Raw genomic sequence first — 27,249 nt, 5'->3', positions numbered from 1 at the left:
TTGAATTTTTCAAATTTAAGATTTTATTTTTGATAAAATTATAATTTTTTATAATAGAATTTTTTTTATATTTTAAATTATTTTAAATAATTTTTAGATATCAAGTTAAACTAAATGAAATTATTATTTTGAATTTTATAATCATATAAAAGTTAGTTTAGGGTTAAATAAAGTTTATAAAATAGATATGTTGATTAAAATCATGTTAATTCAAATCGAACTCGATTTGAATTTATAAACTAATAGGGTGTTCAATCATATTTAATTAGACTAGTTGTATGTTTATGACATTGAAAATTATTTGATTAATTAATAAGGTTATTTTTTTCTCCTTATTTGATGTTTTTTGTTAACTTCGTCTTCCCTCTCTTCCCAATTTTGGTGCTGGTACGACCATATCGCATGCTAGTTGGTGGATAGAACAATAAATTTCACCTCTGTCAACCAACACAACCCAACACTTCAAATGTTGCTATCATCGTATGTTCAATAACACCAAACAAGAAAAATGATTAACAAAATAATTACACATTCATATTTTGACATCAAATTAAATAAAGGAAGATAACTCGGAACCTAAGAGAGTAGGATTATACCTATACATAAAGATGCGGAGATATGTAAGAGATGTCGATCTTATTCGCCAATTAGGATTAATAACTAAAGAAAGAACCACGGAAACAGCACTTTCCAAGAAAGCTTGAGGTAATGGCATCCATTTCAGTAATTCAAAAGCCGTTTTAGCTAGCACTGACAAATCTTTGTTTGATGTTTCCTGCAATAGAATTAAAAAAAAAATTCAAATGAATCTAGCTAAAAGCATCCTAGATCATTACAGCATAATCATTTATCTAACATAGTCCTATGTAATAGGTTCAAGTCTTGGAAACAGCCTCTTGCAAAAAACAGGATAAGACTGTGTACAATGAATCTTTCCCCGGGACCCCACATGACGGGAGTTTCATGCACTGGACAGCCCTTTTTTTTAGTCCTATGTAATAGGATTCTGAAATTCAAAAGAATTCTAAAATCTTGAAGCAACGGGATAGCAATTGAATCCATGGATTGTCACACATTCAACCTCATACCTGTAATGAAATAACCGGATAGAGGAGCTTGACAATTATGTCTAACATATAAGATGATCTTCCAGATTTCAAAGATGAAATAATAAAATGGAACACCTGCAAAGTTCCAAAGAAAATAACTTGCATAAACAAAGCAGATTTTGAATGTAGCAATGGTTCTAAAAATAAAATAAATTTACGCACCGTCTCCATTTGATCTCTTAACTTCTAATAGAGGCATTCTCAAAAGTTTCTTCTCCATTGATCTCAATGCTTTCCCAATGATTTGTGCTTAGGATATTCACAGCCAACTCAGAAACCCCCTCAGTTAGGACATTTATCCAAGCTTCTTTTGGGGGCAATTCAAGCAACTCTACATAGTCAACCTTATTAAAGGAAGGATCCATTGATGCTGAATTAAGCCTTAAATTCGAACACAGGACTGAAAGTGTTACGCCTATGGCTTCCCTCACCTGCCTCAGTCATATAATTCATAAAATTATTCTCAGCAACTGTACTATCTAAAAGAAAATCAACCGTCTTTAGGAGACATTCAAGGATGAAATATTAATTTAAATTAATTATGTCAAAACAATAGATAATCTTACAACAGAAAGCATCTCAGAAAGAACCATGATTATTTGATGCTAGCTTAATTAAGAATCTTTGTATCAGTAAAATTAACTTGTATCAAGCTAGAAAATGCCGACGAACAACTAATAGTAAACATGCCCATGCTAAGTAGCATTATTAAAATTTGACGAATTCTGATAACTCCATCTATTCAATACTAGATGTGGATGCTCCAACTTCTGAAAGATGGCATGGTAGAAAAAGAGGTTTAACATATGAATAGATTTTAAAGCATATTTTTTGGAACAACTATTTAGGTTTGGTTTAATTTACCATTGTCTAAAGAATAGCTTGGTACCAATGCATACAGTTTCAACTTTGTACTGAGCTGGACAGCACAGATGCTAATCTTATGATAATTGGAAAGATGTGCACGCAAAAATATGTCGCCAAGATCCTTGAAGAACATAAGGAATGCAGATTTCTATATTAATAGATTTGAATAAAGGAATGCTTGTTTTTATATAAATGCATATGTTTCTCCATTGATAACCATCATCAAGCCACATTTGTGGTCAGCCTACACATCTTATTTCTCCATTGAACTCGAGGCAATGACATATTACTAGCAATATTCAGAAATAGTGCAACTAGAAGGATACAATAAAAGTTGATGTTTTGCTAGAATAAACAAATAAAAAAAGATAACCAGGTGATAGTTTATTAAAAACACAACCATTGCTAAGAGCACATAAAAAATAAAAAAATAATGGAGCAAAACCTTGTTAACTATAACATACTTGGGCAGATGGATGACTCATATTCTCCAATAATTCTTCCAAGAGTTGGCAATGGAAGTGAAATTCACCAATGGGCATTCTGGGTGGAGATATTTCAGCAAGTGCAACTGACAGGAAAGCATACCTTTTTGAAACTACACTAGTTGTTGCCGTTTGGGGTAAAGGTGCTATTAAGCAGTCTAATATTTGCTTTCTCAACAGAGGAATTCTTTTTCCATATCTCCCTTTTCCAGTGACTGCATAGCGTATACAAGCTGCCCAATCAGGTATTGTCTCTACAGAGGGGGCCACCATAATCTTGTGAAGTTGATCCATCAGCCACTCATTCCATGCTTCTGAAAGCCCATTAACATCAGAATGAAGAATACCAGCCATCACTTCAGCAGCGACACACTGCTTTGGTCTCTCTTTTGCACTAGAAAATTCATCTAAAGTGTGTTGAAAGGCCTTCAGAGCTGGCATTCCACACTCCTGTGTCAGTCGTTTAAAAATTCTTGCAAAGTTTGAATAGAAACTATCTCCTCCATAAAATGATATCCAATTTGGGGTTCGTGGCCATGAAGCTAAGAAATCAAAATAGAAAACAGTGATGGCTTTATCAGCAAGGCTTTGGAAGGATGACTCTCCTTGGCTCCCTCTGTTCACCAACATCTCATCAGAAATTAAATGGACATGGGAAAGGTTACTCAGTACGTCATGGAAAAATCCATCCTCCATTAGTATTTCACTCAATACTCCTCCAGTAGTTCGTAGCAGCTCCTGACTCGGGATTTTGTGAGGTGGGCCTTGCAATAAAGTATTTAAGGCAGATACTGCAAGTATTCTTGACTGCGGAAGTTGACTTTTCAAATTTCTGAGAAAATGACCTGTAGTCACAATATTTTACATATAAACAGATTGCAAGTGTAAAATATATCAAGCATTGGTGTTCAAATTATACCAAGTAAACAATATTCATCAGGATACCATATCAATTTTAGCAAACAAAGTTTCCAATTACTGACCTGCAGTTTCCCCTAAGATTTTTAAAAATAGATGTGAATCACTTCTAGAAGCCAAAGTAAGCAAAAGCAATACTCTGTATACCTGAAACATTTAGCATACATACAGCAATGAAAAGGAAATGAGAATATGATCAAAATTTTCTGAGAAATAAATGACTACATGAAAAGAAAATTTTTGAGGCAACAAAACCATAATTTTTGAGACAATCACAATTCATTGCACAAAAAATGTTCATCAAATAAATTTGTAAAGAAAAACATAGCCATTACCTCCAATGCAAGCCTGTGTTCTCAAAGCCCAAGGAACTAATTTGGGATATTAACTTGATAATTTCTAACTCTCCTGATTCAGCATCTGAAGCCTTGAAAAAACTTCTCGATATTCCAGAGAAATGATTGTTGTATTTAACAAACAACTGGAAGAATGCAAAACTTGAATTTGAGGGAAAATATAAATGCATTAACTTATGAGATGATCCGCCATTGTACAATGGCCTATACCTCAATAATAGCTTTTTGAGCTTTCAATGACTCATGGTGGGAGCTTCATGGATAAGCAGAGTAGGTGAGATTCAAATACGGCAGTAGTTAAAGTCATAACATGGGGAAGATATAATAATAAAAACTAACCTAGTTAGCAGACCAATGATAAATGCTGAGAACGAAGCTGCATCCTAAATATTGACATAAGTGAAGGAATGAGTGTGCATAGTTAAAGCAATGTATTTAAGACAAACAACATAAACAAGACAGTAGAAGAATACACTACCACAGCCAAATGCCTGAAAACAGTTTGAGTTGAAAGAACTGAGCAAGAACCTAGTACTAAATGTTCTGGAGCTCTTGAATCCTGCAATTTTGCACTCAGTATGAGGACACACTTGGAAACTAATGATGGCCATCGCTTCAACATTTTTGAAAGAGATCTTCCAGCAAACCTAAAGATTAGAAAACAATGAAAAAATTAGCTAAATTGATTGTTTTATCTTAACATCAACAAGATCGCCAGTCAATTGAGAAAATCACATTCTCCTGATAAATTTTAGAAGTGCCAGCACACAACAAGTACAATAATCTGAACACAAATAAATGAACTAATAAACTTAAGGACTTCAACTAGTAAGGGTTTATATTGTACTCTTCATCTAACCACCACCATACTTGTGGTCAATACCAACACTCCAACAAAGACACTGGGTGGACACTTGTAATTACTATTGATCATGATTAAGAATTTTAAGAAATAGTTGTGCAGAACAATTGCATCCACATTTGTATCAAACACTAGTACCCGAATCCTAGACATAGCCATTGGGAAGCAAGATCAATGATCAATACTATAACTAAATGATAGTCATGAACCTTAGTTCTTCCAATGCTAACTAAATGTCTTTTCATTTTTCCTTAATTAGTGTATGACGCAAGCTAGCAAGTCAGTGAGACAATTATAGGTGGAGTCAATGAAACTTTATAAATAGAGAAATAATTAGGTAAGCAGACTGAAACAATATACATTCAAATCTTTATAAATAAAGAAATTATAACCAGCAGAAAATCTGAGAGAAAACTTACGAGCGAATAGTTTCATAGTTGTGCAAAGAGAGATTTAGAAGATCCTCCATCAATAGGAGCAAGTGCTCCGACGGAGATATATTGTCATCCGTACAAAACCGGTGATATGAGGATTGCGATGATCTCCACGTGTTATGCATGTATGCCTTGTCAATAAGTGCCCATCTTGGCCTACAAGAATGAAGTAGTATAAAGTCTTAATAATATTGCGTTCAGCATTCCAAAAAGACAAAAATAGATAAGGGCAAGCACCTTTTTTTCCCTCTAGCATGAGAAGATATAATGAAGTTACATGGAGGCTCAATTATAGCAACTGACTCCAATTTCCATGCCTGAGTGTGACTTGACCATTCTTCATATTCCAAGCTTCCTACATTATGAAAAGGAAAAGATAACAAATAGCAAACCATTTATATCAGTAGGATATCATTCTCATTAAGGAATTGTTAGATATCTATTTATAGTGTTGACCACTTACCAAAATTTCCTAAAGCATCTATTATACGAATGATAAGTATTAGAAGTACACTATCTTCAGACCATTCTTTCAGTAAATATCTGTCAAAATTACAACAGAAAATTAGGTCAAGATAGATACACATAGCTAATATGGGCATACCTGCATGCTGCATGTATTTGCTGAGCAGCCCTCTCCCTCATTTCTGCACTACCAATACTTGGTCCAACAGCCCCAGCAATAACAAAACTATCAAAATCAACTACTTTGGCTTCTCTATTCTTGCAGGAAGGGTGCATATCAGGCAAGCATGACATTACACCTTGCAAAGAAGAGTAAATACGCAATAGCGTCACCTTCAAATGTTCCTTCTCATCCCCTGTGCAACATATACCAGCCATATTATCATAATGTACAGAGAATAGAGTCAAGTCAAGGAACATGAGTAAGGTACATTATATATATATGGCTTGTAGGGATCATGACAAGGAACTCAAATTTAAGGCCAAATTTAAGCCATCAACGGTTGACAAAAACAAACTGTTGCTGGATGATTAGGAGTTAAGGCATGTTTATCTCACCTGCCTCCATGGGCATTTTTGTATGGCAAATCTTGAAAAGATCATCAAGAGCTGATTGGAAATGAATATCCAAGAGTTCAGTTACAAAGGAGAGTTCATCATGAGTAGGAATATGCCACCAAGGAAGGGGTACCACTTTTTCATTCACTTCATTCTCGCTAACTTTGCTACAAAGCCATTCTTCTATAAATGAAATCACAGGCTTACTAGAAGACGACCTACACATCCACAACAAATAAGCAAGCAATCCATAAGAAAAAACTGCATAAGCCATAATACTAAGGGGAGAAATTCCTGCATACTTAAACTGGTCAATAGGGTAATAGAGAATCAGACTTGCAAGAAGAGAGCAAAGGATATGATTGCCAGCTCCATTTACCTGTTATATCACAACTAAATCATTTTTAACAACCCTCAAAGTATAAAAAAAATTAAATTAGTTGTCAGGCTACAAAATGATTCTCTATAATTATTATTTTAAAACCTTCCAGGAAGGGGCCTGAAATGCACATCTAATTGCTAACTTCAGTTCATCTCGAAACTGCAATAGCACTGGTCCTCCATAAGTTATGGCTATTGCAAGAACTTTTAGATGATACTCCAATGTTGTTTCAAGTGCAGGCGAAAGCATAGCCTACATGAACAATAATTCAGAGAGTGAATATGACAACAAAACTAACATAAAAAGTATAGACAAACCTTTCTAGTTAGAGCTGCATTAAAATTTCTTTCACCACCACCAAAATCTGTGACTGGGGAACCTTCAAAAGAGGATAATATGGTCATTAAGATTGGTTTAATAAGGTGGGCTGCTGCCTCTTCAGAGTTTGACAAAACGGAGGCACAACAAAGAAGCCCAACTTCAGTCGTAGCTCCAGGAAGAATATTTGACTTCACAAAGATGGATATTTTCCTCAAGGCCTAAAAAATATCTTAAGAGTGAGAATTCACACGAGTACAGAAGAAAACTGCAAATTACTGCACTCAAATAGTTTCTGAAGAAAAAATGGCTCAAACCTGATCAGATAGTGTTTTTGGCAATTTTCCAAGCAAGATTTTGAGCATACAAAAGTAGTATGGACTCTCTGCAAGAAATGTTCTTGATGATGTTGAGTTTAATGGAACATCATTGCTGAAAGAATCACCAATAAATCAGCACAATGGCATCCAAAAGGAACACCAACTAAAATTACTATAACTCCTTACGTCACACTAGACTGTTCCAAATGCTGAAGGAGAGAGAACAAATGGCAAAAGAACTCATCTAGCCATTCTGAAAAATTGATGCTTTGCAGGAACGAATGACCATCATTGTTACCAGAAATCATAGTTATCTATAATTAAATGAAATTTAGTAAGAATAAAACACTACCAATCATGCTCATTTACAGTTAGAATAAAGCATTACTACTCATGTGCACATAAAGGAATCAACAAAAGTACCTACACTGGAAAATATGGAACCAATCAACTGCATTGTTGCCATTGTTTTTGGAGGATCATTAGCATCCATGCCAAGTAGTGCATTGGAGAGTGATACTACTATCAACTCCGGCAATGACTCATAGTAACAAACCTCATCATCTGTTTGAGAAGCACAGAGAGAAGCAAGAAAAAGTGCCCGACTAGTAAATGCCATGGATGTGACAGCAGATTTCAATTGGTGGGTGGCAGTCAACTGTTGCAAAATAAAGAACAATTAGACTCAGTTAATTACTTAAAAAAAATGCAAGAAAAAGATGGGGTGAAATATAACATTGAAAATTTGTTCAAAGTTAATAACTTGTTCAAATACAAGAACAGAAGATGATACCAAATGAAGTGCCAAAGATAGGCATTTCCTTAACTACTTTCCTATTCAAATAACAATCCTAATGATACAAATGAATCCAGGACAAATAAAATAAACAACAAATGGTAGTATTCTATTTTACTGTTTCTAGATAACTTAATCTATTTTGTAAAGTTTTAACTCTTAGAAGCCTGGATTGTTGGAGGGCTTACACAAAAGAAACTCTCCCCCTTTGTCTTACATGGTTTGTTAAGTCATCAATAAATGTTGCTTCTCTATAACAGTTCCTTTTTACTTGTGAGACTTTAACTGAGGCATGCATCCCATAAGCATCACAGACTGATGAACATGAATTTATCCCATCCCACTCATGTTGGGTCAAGCGGCATCACAGCTCAACCACCAACTAAACATTGAATTCATCATACCATCTTCCATCTTTTGCTGCACAAGTTGGAACCTCATATTTTCCTTGATTCCTTCACTGTTGTCTTCTCTACTAAATAAAAGTCCCTGATTGTCTTTCAACTGTATATGAGCCCATCCACCTCCCAGCTGTGTCTAAAAGCTACATAATACAAGCTAGGCAATTAAATTTGTGGAAATTTTAGATTTAAAAAATATATATATTTGGTAAGATCTTTTCTTTGGGAGGATAAAGTCTTTAAAGGTGGTTTCCAAGTAGGTAATTACCTATTTAGTGTTGAAGGAAATTCCTGTAGAAGTTTCATTTAATTGGGTCAATTTCTATTTTTGCAAGTTGATCTATTTCCAAGTTTGATTGAGTCCTTTTAGATATATCATTATCTTTTTCCTTAATTGTAGTTAGTTTATTTTCCATGTTGTTTAGGTCAGAGTCTCTGATCTTAAACCCAATATAAATCAATTTTTTAGGATGAATATTTTAAGAAAAATTCTCTTTGTGAATTTTCATTTACTGCATGAATTCATATATTTCTTTGTATGAGATAGTTATCTTTTATGTCAAGCGAATGTAGACAAATTCTAAGTTTGAGTTCAATTATAGTGTTGCTTGCTTGTTTACTCACATTTATTGTTCTATTTATATTTCCTTTATCCTCTCCTTTTTGTTGTTTGTCATCTAACAGTAGCCATCGATATCCCTCCCCAGTCATTAGATTCTAGCCACAGTTTGCAACTCTTCCCTTGTGTCAACGACCACGAACCAGAAAACCAAATGGCAGGTGATAGACACAATATAACCCACTAAATGTTCGTTGGCATCCTATAGTAGAAGACACATATCCCGCGTCACCACCCGAACATAATATCACTTCTCATATCAACAATTACCCCAACACCCTCACTTGCACCTCCACTACCTTGAGCTTTGGCACCAAGTCTCAACAAGTGCCTCCAAGCCGCCACCACCACATTCATCACGCCTAGCCACAACACAAGTTTGTTTGTCTCATTAAATGGCGTTCACTAAAGCCTCCTCCTAATGCAATTGCTAGCATCCTCTACAAAGTGATCACTCACTTCAACTCCCTTGAAGTCAATCTCGATCAAGACCCAACCTTGCTACGGTGAAAGGGCAATAGAAAGAAAAAACATTTACTGTAGCAAATTAACTTTGTAATTAGTTATGAGTCTAAAGTTTGTCAAAATACTATTTTTTTCTTGTCACATCTCAACCTAAATAAAAATGTCATTGAGAATGTACATCGGCTCTTCACAAAGAGGAATTCTAGAGAAAAAATAAAGGCAAAAGACACACACAAAGAAACTGTCCTTAAAAGTTAAAGTGAAGATGAAGATGCAATTGTTCCACACTCATAGGATAAAACAACCTAAATGAAGATGAAGATGCAATTGTTTCTTATTGGATAAAACAACCAAAGTGGAGATGGCAGCTTGTTTAGGAGTCAGGTTCACCAAGGTAAAGAAGGATGATGTAAATAAATATAAACTAATTGAAGTACACCGATCCAATCGAATAAACCAGATCATGGTTTAAATTTTAAAATGTTATTGATTTTATTTTATTGTTCTAGATAATTTAGTTTATGTTGCACCAAGTCTCAGAATATGGGATTATTAGATCCCTTATATGAGGAACCTTTCCTTAATTTTGGATAATCTATTTAATGAGGAATAAAAATTTGCTCCTCCATAATTCTTCTTTCATAGCAAGGCATTTAATGAAGCACCAAACTGTGAGATTCACCAACTGAGGTAGATAGATTATCTCACTCCGCTCATGCTGTAACATGAAGAAGTAAATTTCAGAGAAGAGCAAAAGGAAAGAATGTTTTTCAATGCTAGTAATGTCCGAGGGCATACTTCTATGCTCAGTTAGGTAATCCAATTTTTTAAAGTGCAGTATAATAACAGTTACTCACACTTTCCAAGGCCATCTGAAACCTAGATGCAACAAATGGAAGAACCAAGGAGGGATTCATTCTTGCTATACTGACCACGATCTATTAGTTTTAGTATCACTTTAACAAACAAAGCCCTTTCCAACTTTCCCAAGCAGAAGTCAGGGGATTTACTTTGGCCTGAGTTACTGAGCAAAAACAGTTTTGATTAGAGCTAACTGTTTCTAGAAGGCAGTCTGATATAATTTTCTTCATCTATATGAATATCATACCGTTGCTCATGTTGGAGACGCTTCTGGAAGTTAATTACTAAGTATCGAAGAAATTGTTCCAAGGAGTAAGTCCATCGACCTCCATTTGAAGGATGATAATATCTAGGAAATCAAAGAATTAACCAGCAGCAAAATGATAAAACAGAAAATTCAGAAAAATAAAACACAGAATAGAATTAGGATAACATAGACAATACTGTTCTAGAAGATTTGCTAAGCACTCAAAGTGCTCTTGTGCTGGGCTACCTGGCCTCAGGAGATATACCTGCAGTGATAATATATGCATCAACAAGATAGTGTGAACTACATACGGATTAAAGTAGAAAATGATTCTAAAATGCTTACAATGGACTTCCCAATAGCCTTAGCAAGTACGCCACTTTTGCTAGAAAACAAGAACTTCATATTTCTGGGGACTTCCAGAGGAAAGGGATATGAACCACTACCACTCGATACAGGAACCTTAAGCACAGAAATATTAGATATAGGAAAGAGTATGAAGCAAAGTTTGCATCTGTTACTCTACAATATGAAAACAGGAATAACTGGAAAAAAATCAAGTAATACGCACAAGGAATTATCCTTAAATTTAATGCAATAAATAAGAGCCATTCTCAACTAACAGCTGCAATAGATGATGTTTAAGAAAAATACGTAATAAAGGAGCATATATTCCATATTCCATATATAACAAACACACCATCATTACCGTATCATCGTTATCATGACATGTTTGTCTTAATAATTTGAGATTGGCTACATATATCTTATTCTTTATTGAACTTCACATGAAGTTATTTCTCTAATAATGTTTAAATTAATTAAATCAATTTTATTTTATTGAATTAGATTTTTCTTTGACTTCCCTCTGCACCTTATACCTTCCACTCTAAATGATTTAGCTCATCAAACAATAAAATGTATTCGACATCTTTGAATGTTTTCATAGCTCACAAGTAATAATTTTGTTTTACTTGATCTTTTCTAGTAATAAACCAGCTGCATTGTCTGATAATGTAAAAGAAAGTCAAATAAAGAACAACAACAAAAACAACCAAGCCTTCCCATTAGGTGGGGTTGGCTAAAAGTCAAATAAAGGGCAAATATTCAATTTGCTTCACTCACAGCACCCTCATAATGAGTTGTCCTCAACATGTTCAGCGATGTTCAATCCAGATACACATGGCAAACAAAAAAACTACGAAGCTAAATGATTTGACTACTGTGTTGCTGTCTTTTTATGATGTCCCATAGCTTTATTTTAGACAAAATATGAGGCAAGCATGAAAAGGAAGAAAGAAGAGCATTGATAAGTTTAAAGGAAGAAAGAAAAAACATTGATCAGCTTCACAGGAAACATTCTGTTTCATTCAGAAACCTATCATCTATGTCACAAACTGATTAGTTATTTCGCACCTCAAACATGTTCAAGAATCGTGAAAAAAGTGTAGGTAAAAATTGTTCCCAGTCAATGGCTTTGCAAGTCTTTATGCAACGTGCAAGAATAGAAGTCCACTGAATATCCCAAAACTGACAGTTTGGTAATGTCTCCCAAAGATCAAGGCACTCCTTAATCCAACAGCTGCAACAGGGGGAAAAATCTGAAAATATTGCAAGACAACATTATTGGTTTAGTAATAAAAATTAAGCATTATACCTTGTATAGTAATTCTGATTCTCCAAGTTAACAGGAAGGAATAGTTGCACAAATCCTGAACCTTCAAATGCCGAGTTATGCCATGGGTTTTCCATTGACACCCTACAAATAGTTATCTAGAATATGAATACTCAATTTCAAAAAAAAAGCAAGAAAAAATGGCAGTTGAAAAGCATACAACTAGAAAGAAGTATAAATACGCTAAATTCACAACCCCAATATAAAATCCACAAGGAATACATTTCTAGTTGAGTAAATTGCTCAACTACAAAGTTTATATTTGATATTGAAGATGAAAATCAAGCATAAAACGACAACAAAAAGCAGAAAAATATTAACCTACAATATCAACTCTAGTTACTCTCAGAAAACAATCCTTACTATTTCTTCTCTGGTCAAATTTATCCAATTAATTTAAAACATCTTCTGATTGAATTGGTAGCACAACATTCAAAATTAGACCTAATAAGTAATTAAAAATCAAAAGAGTAAAAGAAAATATAAGAGGGAATTGCACTATCCAAAATGATAGAAAGAGTGACCTAAGTAACTTTCAATAACATATGTTGGTGGGATCACAGATCAGTCTTTATTCTTGAAGGAGTAGACAGAGCACAGCTGTTTAGAATGTCTTACAGGATGAATTAGAAAGCATATAGACTTCTGCTTGTGAAACTAGAGTGAAATAAACAATTGTCAAAGTTAGTATTTTTTTATGAAGAATGAGTTACCATCAAAAGAAAGGAAGTTCCAATCAAGGCTTGGTCCAGATTAGAAAAGAATTTTACATCAAGTGTCGGTTTGAACAAGAATTGGTTCCCAAATATGACAACTTGTCTCAACTCTTTAAATAAGTCAAGCAAGTATTGGTGTTTCCCTTTTGTATCTATGAGTTTAATCAAACGTGTTCTAAGAATGCAAATTTATTTCACAGCTCAAAAGCATCAATGACTTTCTCAATTTCATAACTCATAGGTTATGTATGAAGTTAAGCTCATCTCAAAAAAGGTAATACTTACTTAAATTCTGACCAAATCTCAGCTGCAGCACCTACAGGAAAGAACTTCCTACAGGATCGAACAAGAGATGTCACCATCTCAAAATGGCGTTGCCTTAATCTCCATCCTTCAGGACCAGTATTTCTGCTCAACCCAACCAAGTGAATGTAAGAAACAGTGGAGGTATAGACGGAACAGTTGGTTTTAACTAAAGAATTTAAAATAAGTTTAAAAAGAACTAATGAACAGAAAATAGAGCATTGCAAATGCAGCCAGAAAGATAAAACACTGACATACAATAATGGAGGAGTCAAGAATTCATTATTTGGTTGAAGTGTTGACAAGACAACTCTTCAAAAAGAGATGTTATCTCCTATCAGTGGATAAGATGCAGCAAACTCACCCAAGATCTCACAACCAACAAGTATTACATAGGGGCTCTCAAGATGCTTGAGATTTTAAGTCCCATGGAACCTCAAGAAGAAGGGGAAAAAACAAAGATTTTACATAAAAGTAAAGATTTTTCCATTAACAAAAAATAATGAAATAAACCACAAAATCCTATTTTACAAAGTCAGACAACTGCAAAACAGGGTTGCTACAATACATAAACCAATTAAAAAAAAATCTCTAAATGTGAAGCTCGGTACACGAAACTCCAGCCAATATGAGGTCTCGGAGAAAAGTCGAACCAATTGGATCTATTGTATGCAGTTTTACCGTGACTTGAACTTGTGATCACAAGATCACACGGCAACAACTTTACCATTGCACCAAAACTTCATTTCAATTAAAAGAAATTCTATCCATGAAAAAAAAAAAAACTACCTCGACCAAAACCATTACAATAAAAAAGTTACAACATACATTAAAAGACTGAATTATTTTGCAAAAAAGTTCCTTTGTGTCACATATAAGGAACAAACTCGACTATCTTATAATAAATCGCAAGATGACTTTCTTATAATTAGGAAGAAGAATAGATAGATTTGTAAAGATTACAAGGTCATCCCTGAAGAAAGCTTAACTACCAAACATAGGTTATTAATGTTGGATATACATCTCAAGCATAGTATCAATAGAAAGAAAATATATATGACTCTAAGAATTAAGTGATGAAAGATAAAGGATAAGAAGTAAAATATATTTAAGGAGAAAATAGGAGTACCTGCATTAGGTGAAAAATACGGTGATTCTAATACGACATGAAATAAGATAGTATCAAAGTTGAAAATAGTAGCTAAGAGTGTACTCGGTGAGTCAAAGGGACATGTACCACTAAGTAAGGAATCTTAGTGGTGGAATGAGAGTGAAGGAAAAACGAATAGCTTATAAAAAATTATATATTTGTAAGAATGAGGAAAACTTTAAAAAATAGACAATAGCAAAGAAAAACGCTAAGAGAGTAGTGAATGAAGCAAAGAATGAATCTTTTGTACGATTATATCAAAAATTGGATACAAGGAAAAGGTCATTTATAAAATAGCTAAAGTGAGAGAAAGGAAGACAAGAGATCATATCCAAATAAAATGTATTAAAAATGAATGTAATAAGGTACTAGTAAATAATGGAAAAATAAAAGAGTGGTGGAAGGGATATTTTCATCAACTTTTTAATGAAAGTTTAGATGATCAACTCAACTTAGGTAATTTAATTAGGTCAAATGAACATAGAAATTTAAATTTTTATCATAAAATTCAAACTTCAGAAATAGAACAAACTTTAAATGAGATGTACAATGGAAAAATCGTTGGACCAGATGATATTCCGATAGAGGTATGGAAGTGCCTAGGAAAACAAGATATTAAATGGCTTACAAAATTATTTAACATGATATTGAAAACGAAAAAAATATTTGATTAATAGAGAATAGGTACTCTAGTTCCTTTATATAAGAACAAGGGAGACATACAAAATTGTGCAAACTAGGGTATTAAACTAATGAGTTATACCGTGAAACTTTAGAAAAAATAATAGAAAAAAGATTAAAGAAGGAACCCACGGTGACCGAAAATTAATTTGAGTTCATGTCTGAAAGGTCGACAATAGAAGTTATACATCTTAGACAATTAATTGAAAAATATTGGGAGCAAAAAACAAGATCTACATATGGTATTCATTAACTTAGAAAAAGATCTACATATGGAGAATTCTAGAAAAGAGAGGTATTAACGTAACATATATTGAACAAATTAAGGATATGTATGAGAATGTAACGACTAAAGTAAAAACTTCAAGCGGAGTAACTTAAGTATTTCTAATAAAAATAGGGTTACATCAAGGATCAACTCTAAATCCCTATCTTCTTACACTAATTATGGCGAACTCACTGCAGACATACAAGACACATTACCATGATGCATGCTATTAACAGATGATATTATTTTAGTAGATGAAACGCGTGAAGAACTAAATGCTAACTAGAATCTTAGCAGAAAACACTAGAAGGAAAAGATTTTAGACTTAGTAGAATAAAGACAGAATATATGAAATTTAAGTTTAGTAATATTAGACATAATGAGACAATTATTAAGATAGGAGATGATGAGTTGTCCACAATTGAGAGCTCTAGATATTTAGTTTTATTTTTGTAAAATGATGGAGAGATGTTTTATATAGAACACAAGTAGGATGGTTAAAATGGAAAAAAAACATCGGGTGTTTTATGTGACCATAAAATTGTTAGGATGAATACTAAATGTCTAGCTTTTTGTATGAACATTTATTTTGAAATGAGAATGATATTAGTCAAATGTCTGCATTTAGTTAAATGCAGTTGTCTATTTAATTTATATTGTAGATAACATGGTATGTGGTGCCACACAAAAGATCATGTTATCAGTTCTTATAAATTATAAATAGTAGCTCACGGCCGAGATGGATAGGGACAAACCATTGGAATGATTGTAGTATAATTTGGTACTAATTTATCTTGACTATAAAATTATACTAGTACACTATGTGTGTATAGAGCAGGACCATTTGAGGTTGTTCCTTTTATACTGACTACATAAAAGAGCAAAACCTTTGTTATTATGGATGTGCGTACTCTTAATCGCGATATAATAACAAGCACATGTACTTAGTATTTATTCTTTAATTTATCAAAGGGTGAGATTTATTCAGTTAAATCAATAGGCCCGATAAGTTGGGAAATAATATTATTTATATGGTATGTTGTTGATTATAAAAGGAAACTGTGTCCTAGTAATCTAGGTTGATGATGTCCCCTTGAGGAGCTCATAAGGATTATCATGTAAACCCGGTAGGTGGACTTAGTCCGACATGATAATAAGGTTGAGTAGTACTACTCTTGGAGTTAGATGTTAATTGAGTTGTCAGTAACTCATTTAATTAACGGGCATACGATATCTTAAACACAAGGAGATTAACGCACTCATGATAAGAAGCTCATATTGTAATATGGGATTGGTGCGGTAGTTCAATAATAACTCTTTAGTGGTATGAGTTATTATTGATGAACTTGAGTTGGGTGTTCGGGTCGAACACAGGAAGCTCAAGTCCATCAGGAGGTCAAAACTAATTCCTCCTCTCGGTCCCTGTTGTAGCCTCTATAAAGCCTCGCATTCACCCGTTTTGATTTTGCTTCCTACCCAAGAAAGGGGTCGGACACATCCTTGCTTGGTGCCCAAGCAAGGGGTCGGCCAAGCCTTGCTTTCTACCCAAGAAAGGGGCCGACCAAGCCTTGCTTAGTGCCCAAGCAAGGGGTCGGCCAAACCAAAAGAAAAAGAAAAGAAAAAAAAAAGGAGAAGATTTTGGTACCACACTAAACTAACATCTTAGAATCTCTAATTAATTAGATTGGGTTGTCATTGTTAGTGGTTAATTTGCCATAGTAAGTGAAATCATACTAAGCCTTAGCTTCATTTTCCTTAGCGAACTCTTCAATGGACTTATAATTCAGTCCTTTTAGGAATGCATATGTTATATTATCAACATACACCACTCCATAAGACGATATCTCTAAAATAGTTGGAGTTCCTTACCTGTCTCTTCTATTTTTGGTTATCTAAAGAGCTCCTATTTTGATTAATTGTGATTTCGTTATCATAATATGTCAAGATCGCATGAACAAGCTTTTTTAACAAAGGAATATTGTTCATTAGGAAACCCTTAAAGGTTTAAACCAATCAACCTTTGTTATCGAAGAAGAAAACTCATCTTCTAAAGCAACATGAGATATAGTATCATAGTTTGAATTTTGAGCCATGTTAGATGGCACGACCAAAATTTCTCATTCCATTCCTTCATCGAAATATAAAACAAGGCAAAACAACAAAAATTTGTTATGTCATCCACCAGGCGGAGAGAGGAGGCAGCAAACCTTATAGAAAAGGAGAATCGGGCAACAATGTTAAAAATGTTGAGCCATACTGCCAAACATGAACCTTATTTACTATTTCAGGATCGGCACCGGTACCAAGACCACAAGGTCACAAAAGGTGCCACAACACTGTGACTGCCCTCCGCGAGAGCACGAAGGTTGTTGCGACTCCACGATGGCCCTCAACGAGTATCGCAGAGGGTGTCACTGCCCCGCAATGGCCCTCCACTGAGGTTAAGGTGTCGTGACGACGGCCTTCCACCGGGTCTCAATGCTGCGGCTACCCTCCTCCAAGGTTGCAAAGGGTGTCGTGACCCATGGCGACCTCAGCAAGGTCGCGGCAGCCACAATTTTTCCTTTTCAAATTATAAATAAATTATTAAAAATAGTTATAATTATTATTAATAATAGTTATAAAATATTAGGCATTTTAAAATTGAAAATAATTTTAAATTATATAGTTTATAAAATAATTTAAAATTTTTAATATATATTGAAAATTGAATATAATAAAAATAGTATAACTTTTTAAATTTTATTTTTGAACATTTCAAATCATTTTTAAAAATTTAAAAATGTATTCAAGAAATAATTTAAAACCATCAAATAATTTTATAATTATCTTTAAGTCTTTCACATAATTTTGTATTTTAAGTTTAATTTTTAATTTCGAGAATTACTTATTTTTTAAAATAAATTTTATAAAACTTAAATAGACATGGTGAGAAAATCAGTGTAAATCATGGTAGGTGATGGCATGTCAATCACCACTTATTTCCTATTTATACATAATTAAGATTCATACAATACAATTTATATAACATACAAATAAATATATAAATACAACTAACAAGATTATTAATAAAGATTCTTCTCAATACACAACAACAACCGAGCCTTATCCAACTAGGTGGGGTCTGATATATAGATCCTTTTACGTTATTAAGCTCTATCTCTAATTATATTATTATCTATATTTAAATAAAATTTATCTTGTTTTATTGTTACTAACCAAGTCTTTTTTTATCTTCCTTTTCCTCGTTTAATATGTGTGTTTGTCATAGTTTCATATCGCCTAACTAGAACATTTATTGGTCATCTAAGTACATGCTCATACCATCTTCCTCTTCACAATATTAATATTAAAAAACTAATATTATTACTTTTACCAAAAGCCTAAATTTAAAATTCAAAATTTTAATCCAATATGGAAATAAGCCAATATGGACTAAACTAAACATAATTAATCTTCTAAATCATCTACACATGTATCATCAACTACACATCCATAATTCTCTCATCATCCGACTCAAAATCAATATCTTCATTATCCTCCTTCGATGTATCTAAAATCCTCATCAAATTCTCTAATGGGGATGTTCCTTGCACTCCTTGGTTGTAGCTCTTCATTCGCTCCCGAGACCTCCGCCACCATTCTCCAAGTGAGTTCCGAACTCGGCTCAACCTTATCTTGATCACCACTATCAACAAACCAACATTGAGCTTCACTAGCTTGAGAGAATTGAAGCAAATCTCTATCCATTTCTCTTTTACTCTTCTTCTTCATATGATTGACATTGAATTTGACATATACAAGATTATTCAATCTTGATGTGTCGAGCATATTCCTCTTCTTAGTATGTATATAACAATTAAAAAATTATTAAAAACTAACAAAAATAAAAGATAGATAACATAATTTATGAATTACTACTTGTCCTTTCAAATTTACTCCAATTTTTTTCATACCCTGATAAACTACTTGCCATGTAAGTTTGGAGTGTCACCACCATAATTAGACCACCGTCCAACTTTAAAATGTAAAGAGGCAAAAAAATAATAAACCAAAAATAGGTAAAAGAGACATGTATGTTAGTGAATAAAAATAAATGAAAAAGATGTACTCGGATCAAAGTCATGGTATGCCTCAACCATCATTTTTTCCAAAATTTCCAAATTTACTCTTATTCTTCGACAATTCATCATTAAAAATGGTGGATTGCATGTTCTCATCGGTGGAAAAAATTCTCTCAACATAATTCAAAAACTCATTCAAAACATTGGTGTCATTTTGTATGCTTGGATCTTTGAAGTAAAAAAAACCAAATTCAACAAATGGCATAATGGAAAGGACTATCAAGTCTACTCTTAAAACTTCTCATCAATGATCTTCAAAATAGGAGTGACATTTTCTTTTTTTTTTTGAAAGTCTTTCTATTCTCTTGCTTGGCTTGTTTAAGTTGTTGGCGCTGGGAGTTCCGTTCTGTGTAAATCCCCTGTACAAAAATTTGTACGAGCACAGAACCTTTCCTAGCAACCCACATGCTCGATCAGACATGTGTTTAATCAATCAAGCAAGTTCTTGATTGATCAAAGCGCACCTTGATCGAAGCACAAGATCGCTGGTCTCTTGTGTTAGTGTTCAGGATCCATACGAAAAAAACAAACTAATTGCGCTGCGAAATAAGAATTAGTTGTATCTTTCCTCGTATGCTAAGACCTCTTGATCTTCTGCTGTATTCCTCTCCTCCTCTTGGGCATCGTGTGGATGACGGTCTACAAGACAAAACCACCCGACTCCTTGTTTCCAAACTTTCGTCCATCAAGAGATGCTAGAATAGGATGCCTCCTCTTCTTCTTCTCCTCCAAGCAACCAGCCACAAAGTAAACTCTTCTCTAAAGGGGTGTCAGTCCTAATGAAGAGGAAAGGAAAGATGTCGCCGGCCCTAGAGAAAGAAGCAAGGGGAAAATAAGAGAAGAGGGGTGCCGACCACAAGAGAATAGAAGAGGATTCTTAGGTTAGATTTTAGGCACCACCCTCTCTTCTTTTATAATCTTTGCTGGCGGCTAAAAAGGAAATATTTTAACAAAATTCTGTTTTAAATAAAATTTCTCTTTTATTCCTATTGTGGATGGTTACAAAAAAAAGAAAGATTTTAACAAAATTAAAATCTCTCTTTTAAACCATTGTAAATAGCTATAAAAGGAAAAATTTTAATAAAATTCTGTTTTAAATAAAATCTCCCTTTTATTCCTATTATGGTCGGCCCCTTGCTTGGGCACCAAGCAAGGCTTGGCCGGCCGTTATCTTGGGCACCAAGCAAGACTTGGTCGGCCCTATGCTTGGGCAACAAGAAAGGCTTGGCCGAACCCTTGCTTGGGTAAGAAGCAGGGTTTGGGTGGATGTGAGACTTTATATATATAGAGGCTACAACAGGGACCGAGAGGAGGAATTGGTTTTGACCTCCTGATGGACTTGAGCTTCCTATGTTCAACCCGAACACTCAACTCAAGTTCATCAATAATAACTCATACCACTAAAGGGTCATTATTAAACTACCGCACCAATCCCATATTACAATATAGGTTCCTACTTATTATGATTGTGTTAATCTCCCTGTGTTTAAGATATCGTATGTCCGTTAATTAAATAAGTTATTAACAACTCATTTAATTAACATCTGACTCCAAGAGAAGTACTACTCAACTTTATTATCATGTCGGACTAAGTCCACCTGCAGGGTTTATATGATAATTCTTATGAGCTCCTCAAGGGGATATCATCAACCTAACTAAATAGGACACAATTTCCCTTTATAATTAACAACACACCATATAAACGGTATTATCTCCCAACTTATCGGGTCTATTGATTTAACGAATAAATCTCACCCATTGATAAATTAAAGAAATAAATACTAAGTATATGTGTTTGTTATTATATCGGGATTAAGAGTACACATATCCATAATAATAGAGGTTCAGTTCTTTTATATAGTCAGTATAAATCAACAACCTCAAATGGTTCTGCTATTTATAATTTATAAGGAACCGATACCATGATCTTATGTGTGACACCACACACCATGTTATCTACAATATAAATTAAATGGACAACTGCATCGACATATATACAAATATAAAATGCAGACATATGACCAAAATGATTCTCATTTCAAAATATCTCAAAAATAGATGTTCATACAAAAGCTAGGCTTATAGTATACATCCCAACATAAGTGAACCTAATAAAAAAGCTTTTTGTCACCATCAACAAAGCATAAAACTTTTACTAAAAGAGTGAAAACATTCAAATCCAAAGAAATACCATTCCAAAAAGAGCTAATTATTACTGTCACTTTCCCCTTCACATTACTCCTTAATTTTATTTTGCTTCAGTTCTCGGATGTAAACATAAGTCTCAATTGATCTTTCTTGCCTTTGAGACTTTCCAAGGTCAAAAATGAAGTAGCAAATCTAGTCACCTAGGCCTCACAATATCCCTCTTCTTGGTATATTTTCTTATAATAGCTAAAGTTCTAATATGTGCATAAATGAATATTATTAAGGTTTTTGCTTTCTCAAGCATTCCGCTAAACTTGGATAGTTTTTCAATTGCTTCAAGCATGAGGTTAATTATATGTCACACAAGATGTTAAAAAAAATTGAGGTTGTATAACCTAACTTCGCCGCCACCATATTGCTTATTGCATTGTCCCTCACTACTTAAACAACATGTTAAGGATCAATTTTATTAATGTATTTTTTCACAAACTTGAAAATGTAAGCCTAGGGTGTGCCTCTATGGATTCTTTAACAGAACTAAAGAATGAAGTGTCTAGTTTGCAATTAACATATAAATTCATAATGTTTCTCCTCTTACGATTCGTCCATATATCGGTTATAATTGAACATCCATTTTTCATCCACTCTTCTTCATGCTTTTTTAGAGATAATTTAGTCCTCTCAACTTCTTAATAAAAAAAAAGCTTCTTTTTTTTTAACTTCTTGCTTGCTCTCTTAGAAGATATTGATATGAAGATTTGTAGCCCGAGCTGAATTGGCCAACCGCCTTTACAAATTGTTTAAAGCTTTGATTGTCAATTGCATGAAAAGAAATCTCTGCCTCATAAATCCATCTTGCAAAATACTTATGCACATCGTTTGTAAACTTTAACTTTAATACATCATTTAAATTTTGTTGTCGCCTTTGTTGGATCGATTGTGAATTTCTACTTATCAATAGGCTCGAGATGCTTTGACTACTTTTTAGAAGAATCTCCATCCACTTAACAATTATCATCCTTACATTAATACCTATATTTACTTCTATCCTCTCTTCTTTTAGTTCATCCATAATACCTATATTTACTTCTATCCTCTCTTATTTTAGTTCATCTACCCATTATCGCTTCTTATTCTTGTTATTTTCAAGATAAGCTCTTACTATCTTTTTTATCATCTTCATCGGATGTTTTAGGACATGCTTCAACTTATCCTACAATACCCGTAATATAATGCTTCATCTGATAAATTCCTCCCTTAATAAGCCTCTTACACAATTTGAATAGGATCCAATCTCTTTTTTCTTTGCAATACAACACCTCATAATCGCAAACAATATCAGTATTCTTTCACTTCAATTTCACCTCCGATTGTTTCTTATTTTCCGCCATTAATCTTCAATAATTAAATAAAAGATCAAAAACTAGAACAAGAACTTATTAGAAATATATAAAAGCTAACCTAAGGGCAGCAGGCGGCGGTGCAGCAGTATGGTGGTGGGGGCGATTATAGGCGAAAGGTGGGTTATGGGTAACTTGGTGAGTTGGTAGAGTTATTTAAGTTTTGGAAGGGAGAGTGTATTAATATATCTAAGATTTTTTTTATTTTTGTTGACTTTGACCGCCTAACCTACTATCTTGACCGCCTCATCCACTGCTCCCGCCTGCCCTTATCTTTGACGGCCTAAAAACACCCCCTAAGGCAAAGGCGGTGCAGTTGATACCCGCCTTCTGCCTAGGCAGCCAAAGCGATTGCCATTTAGAACATTAAAATATTGAAATATAAATTCAACATATCAAAATATAGAACATATTTAATAATCAAATATTAATAAAATTAATATACACTCGTATTTAAAAATTAAAAAAAATATTGAAACTTCATCGGCACAATACGATACCAAAATCGTATCTTTCGATCGGGGATCAAAACTTTGGTACGAGTCAAAATTTTAAACCATGCTGGATAATAATGAATAATGGAGGTGCTCAACATCGAATTTGAAGCAATTGGGGACTTAGATGCAGACAAGTGAGAGGCTAGATCGCGAAAAGAATTTTCTCTATATAGCGCACCTCGCTAGAGTCTCATTTTAACGATTATGAATAATGAATCACACGATTGAGACACAATTACAGTTATGAAGAAAAGAAAAGTTGTGTTTTTCTTTTTTTAAGGGTTATCATTTAAATAAAAAACTAATGTATAGATATAATAAATTAAATTAATACAGATACATAATATAATTGATGCATATAGAGAGATAGCTTATATACATATGATTAATACAATTTAACTAATTGATACACATATATGTAATTAACACGGTTAACTAATTCATATATATTTATAATTGATACATATATAATATTTGGAATCAATTGATTATATATATATTTAATAGTATTTAATTAAATGACAAATACTATTTAATTATAAGTATAATTATTTACATATATTACTCACGTATAATTTATAATTAATTGTTATTATGTTGTATATTAAAACATATGCTAATTAATTTGAATTATTATGATTCACTTTAGTTAGTATTATAATTAATTATTCTTATAATTAACAATAATTACAAGGAAATAATTATTTTTAAGTTATACTAAGTTTTAAAATATTAATATAAATATTCAACTTATTAATTCATATTATAATTCAAATATATTAGTGTTCAATCTGAATGCAAATGCTAACGTAAATTTATATAAAATATCTTAAAATCATACCAACATGATGCGATATGATATGTAAATGGACTTATACCATTTCAGTGAAATTCTAAAACTTCAATAGAGCTCGAGATCTAAAACCTTGTATAGTAGTATGATCAACACCTACTTAACACACCTCGAAGAGGTAGCACTATCAATCAAGTGTAAACAAATAAGTAGTATTGTTTACTAGTTTTGTTTTTAAAAAATAAAATCAAAAGAATCATATGGTGTAACAATTATTTTTGCATGAATACAGCCAAATTTCCCTAGAAGTGTTTAAATATAATAAGATTGAAAAAATTACTATTCCATAGGTCAACGTCCTAAGATCACTTCCTCAAGTTCTTTGTATTAAATTTTCTAAAGTTACTTTAATTGTCATCTACCTAAAAGTATAATATAAAGTAATTATCACCTTTAATTTTGATATAAATTCATTTAACCAAGCTATTAATTTAGAAGTCAATGAAGAATGACTTCATAAAATTCTTTATGTTAGTATACTTTTCTTCATTATCCCTTTGTTTTAATGAAAAAATAAAATGAGTGTGAGATTGTTACTAATCATAAGATGGCCAATGAATTTGAGCAAATAAAAATATGACATCAACACAACCAGCAAGGCCTCACGGACACCTCACGCGAGGCACTGCTGCCAGGTGGACTCCTCACGTGAGGCCCCATGGCCAAGCGGAGTCCTCGTGCGAGGCCCTGTGCCAAGGCTCCTCACTCAAGGCCCCGTGGCCAGGTGGACTCCTGACACGAGGCCCTATAGCCACATAGAGGCCTCGTGGAAGGCACCACACGGCGATCATTAAGTTCTTTTTCCAATTTAAAAAATAATAATATAATAAGAAGTTAATTTTTTTGCAATTTTAAAAACTTTTCTTTAATTTTTTCAAGCAATCATAAAGAGGGATAGAAAAATCTATAAAGCACTAGAGAAACTTTAAAAACCCAACATAAGTTAATGGTGTTAGATATATGACTCAAGCTATCAATAGAAGGAAAGAATGCATAACTCTTAGAATCAAGTGGTGAAAGTTAAAGAATGAGAAATAAAGTATCTTTAAGGAGAAGATAGGTACACAAGTACTAAGAAAATGCATGACAACTCTAACACGAATGGGATAAGAAAATTTGAAAATCATGGCTAAGAGTATACTCGATGAATTAATAGGACAAACATCACCAAATCAAGAATATTGATGATGGAATGAGAAAATATTTTTAAAAAAAAGTAGAAAACACAAAAAATGGTTTTCTGTAATGTTTGTAAGAACTTAAAAAATATATATATATATGAGCTCAAAAAGATGTCAAGAAAGTAGTGAGGGATACCAAAAATGAAGCTTTCGACAGTTTAATACAAAAGAAAGTGAAAGGATATCTATAAAATAGGTAAACAAGAGTGGAAAACAAGGGATTTTACCCAAATAAGATGCATTAGTGAACAATGAGGAAATAAAGGAATGATGAAAGAACTATTTTCTTCAACATTTTAATAAAGGTCTAGATGACTAACTTAGTTTAGGAAACTTAAATAGGTCAAAGGAGTAGAAAATTTTAATTTTTAATCAAAAAAATCAAATTTCAAAAGTAGAACAAACATTAAATAGGATGTAAAATAGAAAAGTAGTTGACTAAATGATATTTCAATAAAGGTATGAAAGTGCCTAGGGAAGAAGGTATTGAATTTGATATTGAAAATGAAGAAAATGTATAATCAATGGAAAATAAGCACTCTAGTTCCCTATACAAAACAAAAAAGATGTACAAAATTATGCGAATTATAGGGCATTAAGCTAATGAGTCATACAATAAAACTATGGAAAAGAGTGATAAAAATAAGATTGAGGAATGAGACAAGGTGACCGAAAATTAATTTGGATTCATATATAATAAAAGGTATACATCTTCTCGATAACTGATTAAGAGAAAAAAAAATGAGAATTACACATGGTATTTATTGATTTAGAAAGAACTTATGACAAAATTCCAAGAAAAATTATAAAAAGAATTCTAGAAAAGAAAGGTGTTAGCGTAGCGAATATTGAAATAATTAAGGATATATATAAAGATATAACGACAAGAGTGAAGACTCTATATAGATTAACTTAAGCATTTTTTATAAAGATATGATTATCATTAAGGTTCAACCCGAAGTCTATATTTTTTTTACAATCATCATAGATGACACATTAGCCACATCCATCCAATACATGTTATCTTGATACATCCAATAAATATCTCAATTAATAGAGGAAGAGGGAAACCAAAAAAGATTTAGTTAGCAAGATAAAATAGAATAAAATACATTTAAATATAGATGATATAGTAGCGGATCGAGCCTAATAACATAGAAGGATCCATATAGTCAACCTCACTATATGAATAAAGGCTAGGTGGTTGTTGTTAGGCGTCAATAAACAATGGCAAATAACCAAATCAGAAGCTATAAGAGGAGATGGAACAACTTTGAAGGTTAACATTCCCAACATACTTACAAGCATTGTAATTTTCTTTTAGTCTTTGGAGAAAGGATTAGTGGTTGTTTGAGGATGATCCACCTGAAACGTCAACGGATCATGGAGTAGGAGCTGAGGCTAGCAAACTACATTAAATCTCGGTATTGATGGTTTGATTGTTTTTAGTTTATTTCCACTGTATTTTATTTGAACTAAGAGCTAATTCATAAGTGAGTGTTGTGAAGTCTTATTAATGACCAGGATGTTTGATATTCACCTCCCTCGAGTTTTCTCAGTTCGGTCATCTGATCTCCAACAATTAACACAAGAGAGAAATATATACAAACACAAATATAGAGATACAGAGTGTGAAAACCCAACATTATCAATTATAAAAACTATATCACCTCTTAAAATGTGTGATTGTCAAACAGTCGTAGAAGGGTCTCCAATCAATGCTTAATTCTAGCTTCTTTCCATGCTTCTTTAAAAGCTTGACCAAGACATTTCCCCATCTAACCTAATTG

At 33.1% G+C, this 27,249-nt stretch overlaps 1 pseudogene; it reads right to left on the bottom strand.

Moving 5' to 3' along the window:
- The window catches only part of LOC122051974, a 53,147-nt pseudogene that overhangs the window by 24,953 nt on the left and 945 nt on the right, over positions 1-27,249 (bottom strand).

This window comes from Zingiber officinale, chromosome 3A, assembly GCF_018446385.1.
Source record: "Zingiber officinale cultivar Zhangliang chromosome 3A, Zo_v1.1, whole genome shotgun sequence".
Classification (NCBI taxonomy): Eukaryota; Viridiplantae; Streptophyta; class Magnoliopsida; order Zingiberales; family Zingiberaceae; genus Zingiber; species Zingiber officinale.
Note: the sequence above shows the minus strand (reverse complement) of the source record. Positions and strands in the feature narration are given on the sequence as shown.